The sequence below is a fragment of the Suncus etruscus genome, chromosome 20, assembly GCF_024139225.1.
Source record: "Suncus etruscus isolate mSunEtr1 chromosome 20, mSunEtr1.pri.cur, whole genome shotgun sequence".
NCBI lineage: Eukaryota > Metazoa > Chordata > Mammalia > Eulipotyphla > Soricidae > Suncus > Suncus etruscus.
This window is the reverse complement of record NC_064867.1, coordinates 40,324,037-40,333,245: the sequence shown is the minus strand read 5'-3', so window position 1 is coordinate 40,333,245 and position 9,209 is coordinate 40,324,037. Positions and strand designations below refer to the sequence as shown.

Sequence of the window (9,209 nt, the reverse complement as noted above, 5' to 3'; positions counted from 1 at the left end):
TAGAAATAAAGAGGCCAACTGTAGTATATGAAAAAGTTTCCATAAGATTATTCTTGGGGCCTGGAGAGATAGCACAGTGGCATTTGCCTTGCAAGCAGCCGATCCAGGACCAAAGGTGGTTGGTTCAAATCCCGGTGTCCCATATGGTCCCCCGTGCCTGCCAGGAGCTATTTCTGAGCAGACAGCCAGGAGTAACCCCTGAGCACTGCCGGGTGTGGCCCAAAAACCAAAAAAAAAAAAAAAAAAAGATTATTCTTGGAATTGTTGTATATAAAAGTATTTCCTTAGGATTGTTCTGTGACTATTGCCCCACCTAGCCCTTCCATGTGGGGGCGCTGTGGAGTTGGCAATAAATAGCTTGATGGACAGGGGAGAGGGATCCTTTTGCGAAAGCTGTTTGCAGGCTGCAAGAGGATTCTCTCGCTCTCTTTGCCCAATCTTTTACACCCTATCCTTCTTGTCTGTGTGGATTATTATTTGCTGCGGATAAATATTACCAAGGTCTCCCCCCCAAAGGGGACAAGGGGATGGGAAGTAATTTCTCATTCTGGGGACTGTTCTTGGATTCCCAAATACCCAACAAAGGATTTAACAGCCAAGATAATTTACAGCTAACCACACACATGCTGGGAAGTACAGCATCTTAAACCCACTGGGCCATGCATGAAGGCCAAGGCCAAGACAGTGCAATTTGGCAGAAGGTTTGAAGGGCAGGGGAGCAGTTTTTGATCCTATCTAATCTTGGTGAATCTTGCAGGGGGCTGGAATAGTCTGCTGAGTTGGGCTAAATGATGCTTCAGGCCTCTATAGTAAGGATTCTATCCATTATTTAGGATTTGGAGGGCTAATACCATTTTGAGATGCACAAACTCCTAATCAGTGGCCAGAAAGCAATACTCTGTGATGTCTGAGATAACTCAGAGGAGGAAGAAGATTGACACGAAGCCAGGCTGATTTTCACTCTCCCCCTCTTCTATTTCTCAGAGAGCCTTGGTCTCCTATAAATCATCCTCTCTGCTGCTGCTTTGGACATTCTGTCAAGCAGCCCTGAGAGAGTGCAGGCAAGAGCCTTCTGTGGGATACTTTGACCATCCATGGCCAACATAACTGCAACTACTTCTTTTTTTTTGGGGGGGGCACACCCGTTTGATGCTCAGGGGTTACTCCTGTCTAAGTGCTCAGAAATTGCCCCTGGCTTGGGAGGACCATATGGGACGCCAGGGGATAGAACCTCAGTCCTTCCTCGCTAGCGCTTGCAAGGCAGACACCTTACCTCTAGTGCCACCTCACCGGCCCCATCTGCAACTACTTCTGAATGTCAACATATACCTTGGCAGGTGTTTGCTTTGTAAGTCAGAGTGGGCAGGGATCGTTTGCTTTGTTGTTGGAATAGATATGATTTCTGCAAATATATGACCATTACTGTTATTATTATTTTTATTTTTGTGTACCATTCTTGAAGGTACTGCAATATCAGATCCATGTGTGGACTGGATGGAGCAAACTCCTATTCCATTTCCTAGTGCCAACAAATCCATTAAATATATTGTCATTGGATAGATGATGTATCAGATATTAAACTAATAAGGACAGAAACTACACTTGATCATGACAAAAGACCAAGAAATGATTATTATTTTTATTATTTTTGCCACATCCAATAGTGCTCAGTAATTACTCCTGACTCTGCAGTCAGGAATCACTTCTGATAGTGCTTAAAGAACCATATGGGATGCCATTGATTGAATCTAGGTTGGCTACTTGCAAGGCAAGTGCCCTACCTGCTGTACTACTCCTCTGGCCCCCAAAGTTAGTTTTTTTCAAAGTCTATTTGGCACATAACATTGTGTAAATCTGAGCTGCAGAGCATGCAAATTAGATCCATGGATATATGGTAATATGATTGCCATTGTACGATAATTCGCACCTCTGTCACATTACATAATTATCCTTTTTTTGGTAGTTGGAATAATTAAATTCTAGTCTCTTTGCAAGCTTGATGTTTCTAATACAATATTGTTGTCTATAATTGCTATGCTGAGCACTGGGTCTCTGGGGCTCATTAGAAACCCCATCTGTTTTCTTTCCCACCCAGCCCCCCTAATTACTGTTACTTTCATTGGGTGAGTCTGGCCTCTTCATATTCCTCATAAAAGTGAGTGTGTGTGTTCCCTCTTGTACTTGTCTTTTGTACTTTGCTGACTGCTCTGGAAGACCCTGGTCATTGAAAAAGGCAGGACACTTCCTTTTGCCCAAGTGAAAGATCCTAGAAGTAGTGGTGAAACTCGAGTCCAGGTCTTTAAGCTCTGAAGATTTCTTTATGAAACTACTGGAGATGGAGTCTTCATTTTTCAGAGTTTGGGACTGGCTGAAATAGCTGCCTCAGAGTTGGTTGAGGTGAGGATTCCAGTTAGAAGAGGACAAGCTGGGCCCCAGGAGGCTGATTGCTCCAAGGACCCAAGCTCAGGCTTTGCACAAAGGGACCCAGGGTTTGAGCCACATCACCACAGGGTACTGCCAGGAATGATCTCTGAGCACTGCCAATTGAGGGCCCGTCAATGGAAAAGGAAGAAACAAAGATGGAGAGTAGATGATATGGAGAGTTGGATAGCACTTGTTTCTTCTGGAAAGTGTTTCATCATGAAATGATCAGAGACTGGCAGGAACTTTTCATGGGAGTGAGGACATGTAAGCCCTAAAACAGTATCTCACTCTCTTGATCTTCACACACGATATACTCCACACATGGTTGTAGCATCCATCTGGGTCACTGACATGCTGTGATCAATCAGGATTCAACTGGTTTTCACCAGTTTTCATAAAATGAGTGTATATGTGTGCATATGTATGTGTAAGAGAGAGGAGGAGAGAGAAAAAAGGAGAGAGAGGAAGGGAGAATAATAAATGAGGTAAGTGGGAAGAGAGAGACACTCATTTTTTTCTTTTTCTTTTCCCCTTTTTTGGGGGGGGTACATCCAGTGACACTCAGGGGTCACTCCTGGCTATGCACTCAGAAATTGCTCCTGGCTCAGGGGACTTTATGGGATGTTGGAGATCGAACCCAGGTTCATCCTGGGTCAGCAATGTGCAAGGCAGATGCCCTAAAGCTGCGCTATCACTTTGGCCCTTATTTTTTTCTTTCTAAAAATTTTATTAAGTTAAAGAACTGTGATTTACAAAGTTATTGATAGTTGATTTTCAAGCATATAATATTTCAACACCAATCTCACAGCCAGTATTAATGTCCATCACCAGTGCTCCCATATTCCATCGTCTCCTACCCCCAACCCCGCCTGCCACCCTACAGGCCAATCATAAAGTTTGGTGGTTGCAGCTTAGATCTCATATGTCGACTCTTGTTGAGTTCATGCTTCATATAATGTCATTTCTTGCTAGTTATTTCCAGTCCAGTTTTCCATAACTTCACATGGTCAGATGCAATCTCAGTCCCTGTCTGAGGTTATGCCTTTCATCATCATCATCATCATCTTCTTCTTCTTCTTCTTCTTCTTCTTCTTCTTCTTCTTCTTCTTCTTCTTCTTCTTCTTCTTCTTCTTCTTCTTCTTCTTCTGTCTTCTTCTTCTTCTTCTTTTTTGTTTTTTGTTTTTGGGTTACACTCGGCAGCGCTCAGGGGTTCCTCCTGGCTCTGCGCTTAGAAATCGCTCCTGGCAGGCTCAGGAGACCATACAGGATGCCAGGATTTGAACCACCAACCTTCTGCATGCAAGGCAAACACTTCACCTCTATGCTATCTCTCTCATCTTCTTGCAGCCTAGTGTCTGTCTTGGTCTCCTCTCTCTGTTTTTCCTCTTCTCTATGTATATCCCACCCCTCCATGTATCCACAGCAGGAACTTTGCAGTAAATCCTATGAATGAATGAAGCAGGACGAAGTTTCTTTCATTCCTGCTCTACTGAGAGAGCTGGGCTGTGCAAGGTCGGGACACTGATGTGTCAAAAAATGACAGTAGCATACTGCAGCTGGCACCTGCCCCTGTTACATGCTTACCCTTCTCAGCATGAGAACATTCCAGATCTACTCTCAGGACATCTAGGCATGAGCCACTGTGGAATACATTCAGTTCCAAGATTTGTTCATTTTTCATCTGCAGGCTCATGCCCTGACCTGCCTTCCCAACCCCTCATTCTTCTTTCTCTCCTCTCTGCAAGTTCAGCCATTCCAGGTTGTGAATATCCAGGTGCACTCTCATCTGTATTTGCTGAACCCACTTCTCTCACCTAGACAAGGTGTTCTGGTTGTGGCAGATGGCAGGATGTCTGTCCCCAAAGAGAGGACAGTTCCACAGACCCCTAAGCTTCTCTTCCTTTGTCCCTGTCCCCTTTGAGAGATGTAGGGAAGGAGAGCGGGATGTTGAGTAGTTACCCACAATTTTCACAGTCATGGCAGTTCGAGACATAGTACAGAAGCAGCCAGAACATTTACGCATAGGCAATTGGACAATATCAGAAATTTGGGGGAAATTTGAAATGTCTTCAGCATAGTGCAACACTGGGGACAATTTTCTAGAATCTAACAGCTTCTAGCACAGAACTTGGATTAGAAGTGACCAGAGACTGTGAGGTGCTGTGGTTGGGCAAGCACTAGGCTGGGATGAGAATAACAAGTGGAAGAGATATCACAAGGGTTCAAGCACTTGTCTTGCATACAACTGAACCCAGTTTAATCTCTGGTACCTCATGTTGTTCCATGCACAAAAAGCCCCAAGCACCACCAGATGAGGCCAAAGAACCCAAAACAAGATGAAATAAAATGAGAAAAGTGATTTTTTTAATACTTAGAGTAAATGCTGCAGAAGACATAATATTGTTGGATATAGGAGAGTTGATGGCTCTCCAGGGGTTGGGCCTTGGGTTTTGGGATTTGCCATGGGTTTGGCCCTTTTTGAATCCACCTGTAGCTGAGAACCTGCTGTATTTTTTTTTCTGTAGCAGCACAACTACTGCCCTCTAAGCTGAATGTTTACAGGAAATCACATCAGGTGTGAGAGCATGAGAAGAAATGGAACACTTACCTTTAATATGGAACACTCACAGGGACCCCGAATGGATGATAGTTCGCAGGGACCCATGGGGGTGAATCCTCACTCAGCATATGCACCTCTGTGTGGATCCAAGAATAGAAGTGGGAGCGGTGGTATTCCCCAGGATCACACCCTGACCTGTCTCTTGCTAGTTGGGAGCTTGGTCATCAGAGGAGGCTGAGGAGCCCCAGGTGCTCTGAGGCATAAAGGGGGAGGATCTGACATAGTGCGAGACAGTTGTGTATGGAGTCTGTCGCTAATGCTTCCAGCATGGCCCCTGTGTCTTGCGTTGCTGTATCTTTTCTGGGGGTCAAACTGGGTAGAAGGTAGGTACTAGGGTCTTCAAACCTGGAACTGGATCTATCCAAAGTCCACACACTGACCCCTGCTCCCCTTGTGAGGATTGGGAGGAGGGGCCTTGAGAGATTGGGATTTGGGTCCTCATTGAAAATCCCTGAACACCTCTCCTTTGCTTCTTCATGGAAGTACAGGGAGGACCATCATGAAAGAAAAGTTGAGATTCCCTTATGTTGAGATCTCACACAACAACTACAGATGAATGGAAATGTGTGCCTTAGAATATCTTTTCTTTATCCCCCCTGGTGTCGAGTATTTTATTTCCAGTAAGCTTTGCCTGCATAAGATCTGCTGACCATTTGTGATGAGGTGAGCCCCAGGAGGACCAGTGGACACGACTCTATCACACAGCAACTCTATTCCTTCTAGAACCTCTTTAGGGCTCATTACCCCAGAATATGATTCCCCTGTGCACCGCACCCTCTGCCTGACTCACCAGGTATCCAGATTTAAATTCTTGCTGGTTATCATCCTAGTAAATTGTCTTATAAATGAATTCTAGCCAGAGTCAAACCCATGGCACGTTTGATGGTGTGAGTGTACCAGAAACATAGTTCTGTCCTGGTGGGTTGCAGTTTTTGAGGGAAGAAAGCCCTCCAGGCACCTCTAATTTCTCTCTCAGCTTTTGTAGGCTCAGCCCTGTAGGCTCATAAAGGATAATGGCGAGGCAATTGGCTGGTGATTTGGATTCTTCCCCAGGACGATGAAGGCCCCATCCTGGTGCTCATTTGTTCTGTGTGTTTGGTCCAGAGTTGTTGCTACAGGTGTAGATAAAAGACCATTAGCTTTCTCTAGAAGCCAGCCTCGGGTGCTCAGTACCTTACCATAATTGTGAAAATGCGGCTGCAGGCAGCATATTCCATCCAGCATGCTCTTTACTTCTTTGCCTCTTCTGCTGGAAAAACTGGGATTTTCTGCACATAGCCATGTCTGATGTATCTCATCCATTGGCTACGGTGTTTGCATATAGAAGAGCTTTTAGTTTTGGAATATTTTTTTTTCTTTTAAAACTTTATTTATTGATTGACTCATTGATTGATTGATTTCTGGCCTTCCTCAGCACCCTTCATAGAGCTATATCAATGCTGCACTCTGGACCTGTGGAACCAGATGGGATATAGGGAATCAAATCTAGGCCAGCCCTATGCAGGTAGGTAGTTCACCTTACCTGTGGTACTATCTCTCTGACCTTGGAACCATATATATTTTATTGATTTGTTTACTTTTTTGGGGGGGGTCACACCCAGGGGGATTAGGGATTACTACTGGTTCTGTGCTCAGAGATTGCTCCTGGCAGGCTTGGGGGACCATAAGGGATACTGGGAATCGGACCACCATTCGTCCTGGATCTGCCACATGCAAGGCAAACGTCCTACTGCTGTGCTATCTCTCCGGCTCCTGGTTTGTTTACTTTTGGTTTTTGGGACTCACTCAGCTGTACTCAGGGCTGACTCCTGGCTCTGTGCTCAGGGAGCACTCCTGGTGGTACTCAGGAGACCATAGGGGATGCTGGGGATAGAATCAGGGTTGGCCACTTTCCACTGCACTGTCTCTCTGACTCGAAGGAACCAGAGAACCAAATCATTGATTTATAATTGATTTATTTAGAGGGAACTGCATTGACCAGATGCCATGCTAGACATTATATGAATCAGTTTCTGTGGCTTCTCTCCTGAAACAGATCAACTAAGCACCCAAATAAGAGATTTCAAGCCCACAGGGTCTGACAGTCAAGTTTAGTAAGCTTTAAGCATGGTTCTGCCCCACCAACAGCTGGCCATTCTGGAGGTGCACATTCTTAGAACTTGTTCTGTGTCTGAAGTTTGCAGTGGAACTGACAGTCTGCAATGTTAGCAAACATTTTGGACTGAATTCAGGTGCCTGAGGAGCATAGGCGGGCTTGAGAGCTGTTCTGTTGAGGGTGGGTCACCAACAAGGAAAGAATTTTTAAAAATGTCCTGGCTTATTCCTAGGAGTGGTATAGCTGGGTCATATAGGAGCTCAATTTCCAGTTTTTGGAGGGAACACAAAAATACAATACAAAAATCCCTTCCTTACACCTATATTCATTGCAGCACTATTTACCATAGCAAGACTCTGGAAACAACCAAGATGCCCTTCAACAGACGAATGGCTAAAGAAACTGTGGTACATATACACAATGGAATGTTATGCAGCTGTCAGGAGAGATGAAGTCATGATATTTTCCTATACATGGATGTACACGGAATCTATTATGCTGAGTGAAATAAGTGAGAGAGAGAGAGAGAGAGAGAGAGAGAGAGAGAGAGAGAGAGAGAGAGAGAGAGAGAGATGCAGAATGGTCTCACTCATCTATGGGTTTTAAGAAAAATGAGGGGCCGGGCAGTGGCGCTAAAGGTAAGGTGTCTGCCTTCCCTGCGCTAGCCTTGGACGGACCGCGGTTCAATCCCCCGGTGTCCCATATGGTCCCCCAAGCCAGGAGCAACTTCTGAGCTCATAGCCAGGAGTAACCCCTGAGCATTACCGGGTGTGGCCCAAAAACAAAAAAACAAACAAACAAACAAACAAAAGAAAAATGAAAGACATTCTTGCAATAATAACTTTCAGACACGAAAGAGAAAAGAGTTGGAAGTTACAGCTCAACTCATGAAGCTCACCACAAACAGGGATGAGTTTAGTTCGAGAAATAAGTACGTTGTGAACTATCCTAACAATGAGAATGTACTAGGAAAATAGAAAGCCTGTCTAGAGTACAGGCGGTGGTTGGGTGGGGAGGAGGGAGATTTGGGACATTGGTGATGGGAATGTTGCACTGGTGATGGGTGGTGTTCTTTACATGACTGAAACCCAAACACAATCATGTATGTAATCAAGGTGTTTAAATAAAAATATTAAAAAACTGTCCTGGCTTACCTGGGTGTGTGTGGAGAGTTGGGAGAGCAGATTAGGCTATAAAAAAGGGATGGAGGAAAAATATTTTAACCTCTTTCAGAGGAGGAGCAGTTAGCCAGATCAGAAATGCCTGAGCTGCGACAGAGGTTACCCAGTTACTAACTGAGAGACTAGGCAGTGAATACAATCGCCAGCTATTGAAAAACTGTGAGTCAGGCCAGCTGGATGAAATGGTGGAGCAAAACCATAACACAGAAAAGGCACTGGGTTTGCTTGATGGTACCCCATGGTCTCTTTGTCCCCAGAACTGTTGAGAGTAGCCACCATAAGAAAAAAAGAGCTGGAGTATACACACTGTGGGAGTCCTAAATTTTGTCCTTGTGCTACATGGTCCCCCAAGTCTGGGACAACAGGAACTGCCTTCAGTCACCAGCACTGGAACTGAGAAATAGCACAGGGCATAGGGTAGGGCAATTACCTTACATGTGGCCAACTCAGGTTTGATCTCAGCACCTCAGATAGTCTCCCAGGCACCACTAGAAGTAATTTTTTTTTGGCTTTTTTTGGGGGGGGGCTACACCCGTTTGATGCTCAGGGGTTACTCCTGATTAAGCGCTCAGAAATTGCCCCTGGTTTGGGGGGACCATATGGGACACTGGGGGATCGAACCGCAGTCCTTCCTTGGCTAGTGTTTGCAAGGCAGACAGACACCTTACCTCTAGCACCACCTCTCTGGCCCCATAGGAGTGATTTCTGAATGCAGTGCCCTGAGCAATGTTGGTTATGGGCCCCCATAAAGAAACAAAAATATCAAGCACATCCACTGGGCGAAGGGTACCCCTTCCCTCCAAAAAAAATATGGGTTTGGAATACACATATAACTTATAAAGAAAACTTGATTCATTTTTTGATTTCCATAAATATAATCTCAGTTTTT

The 9,209-nt window shown here is 44.9% G+C and overlaps 1 non-coding gene across 1 annotated transcript; it reads right to left on the bottom strand.

The window, feature by feature from the left end:
* Window positions 1-1,440: 1,440 nt before the first annotated feature.
* LOC125998524 (U2 spliceosomal RNA) lies at window positions 1,441-1,631 on the bottom strand. Its single transcript, XR_007492071.1, has one exon. It is a non-coding gene; the product is annotated as a U2 spliceosomal RNA (small nuclear RNA).
* Between the last annotated feature and the right edge of the window lie 7,578 nt (window positions 1,632-9,209).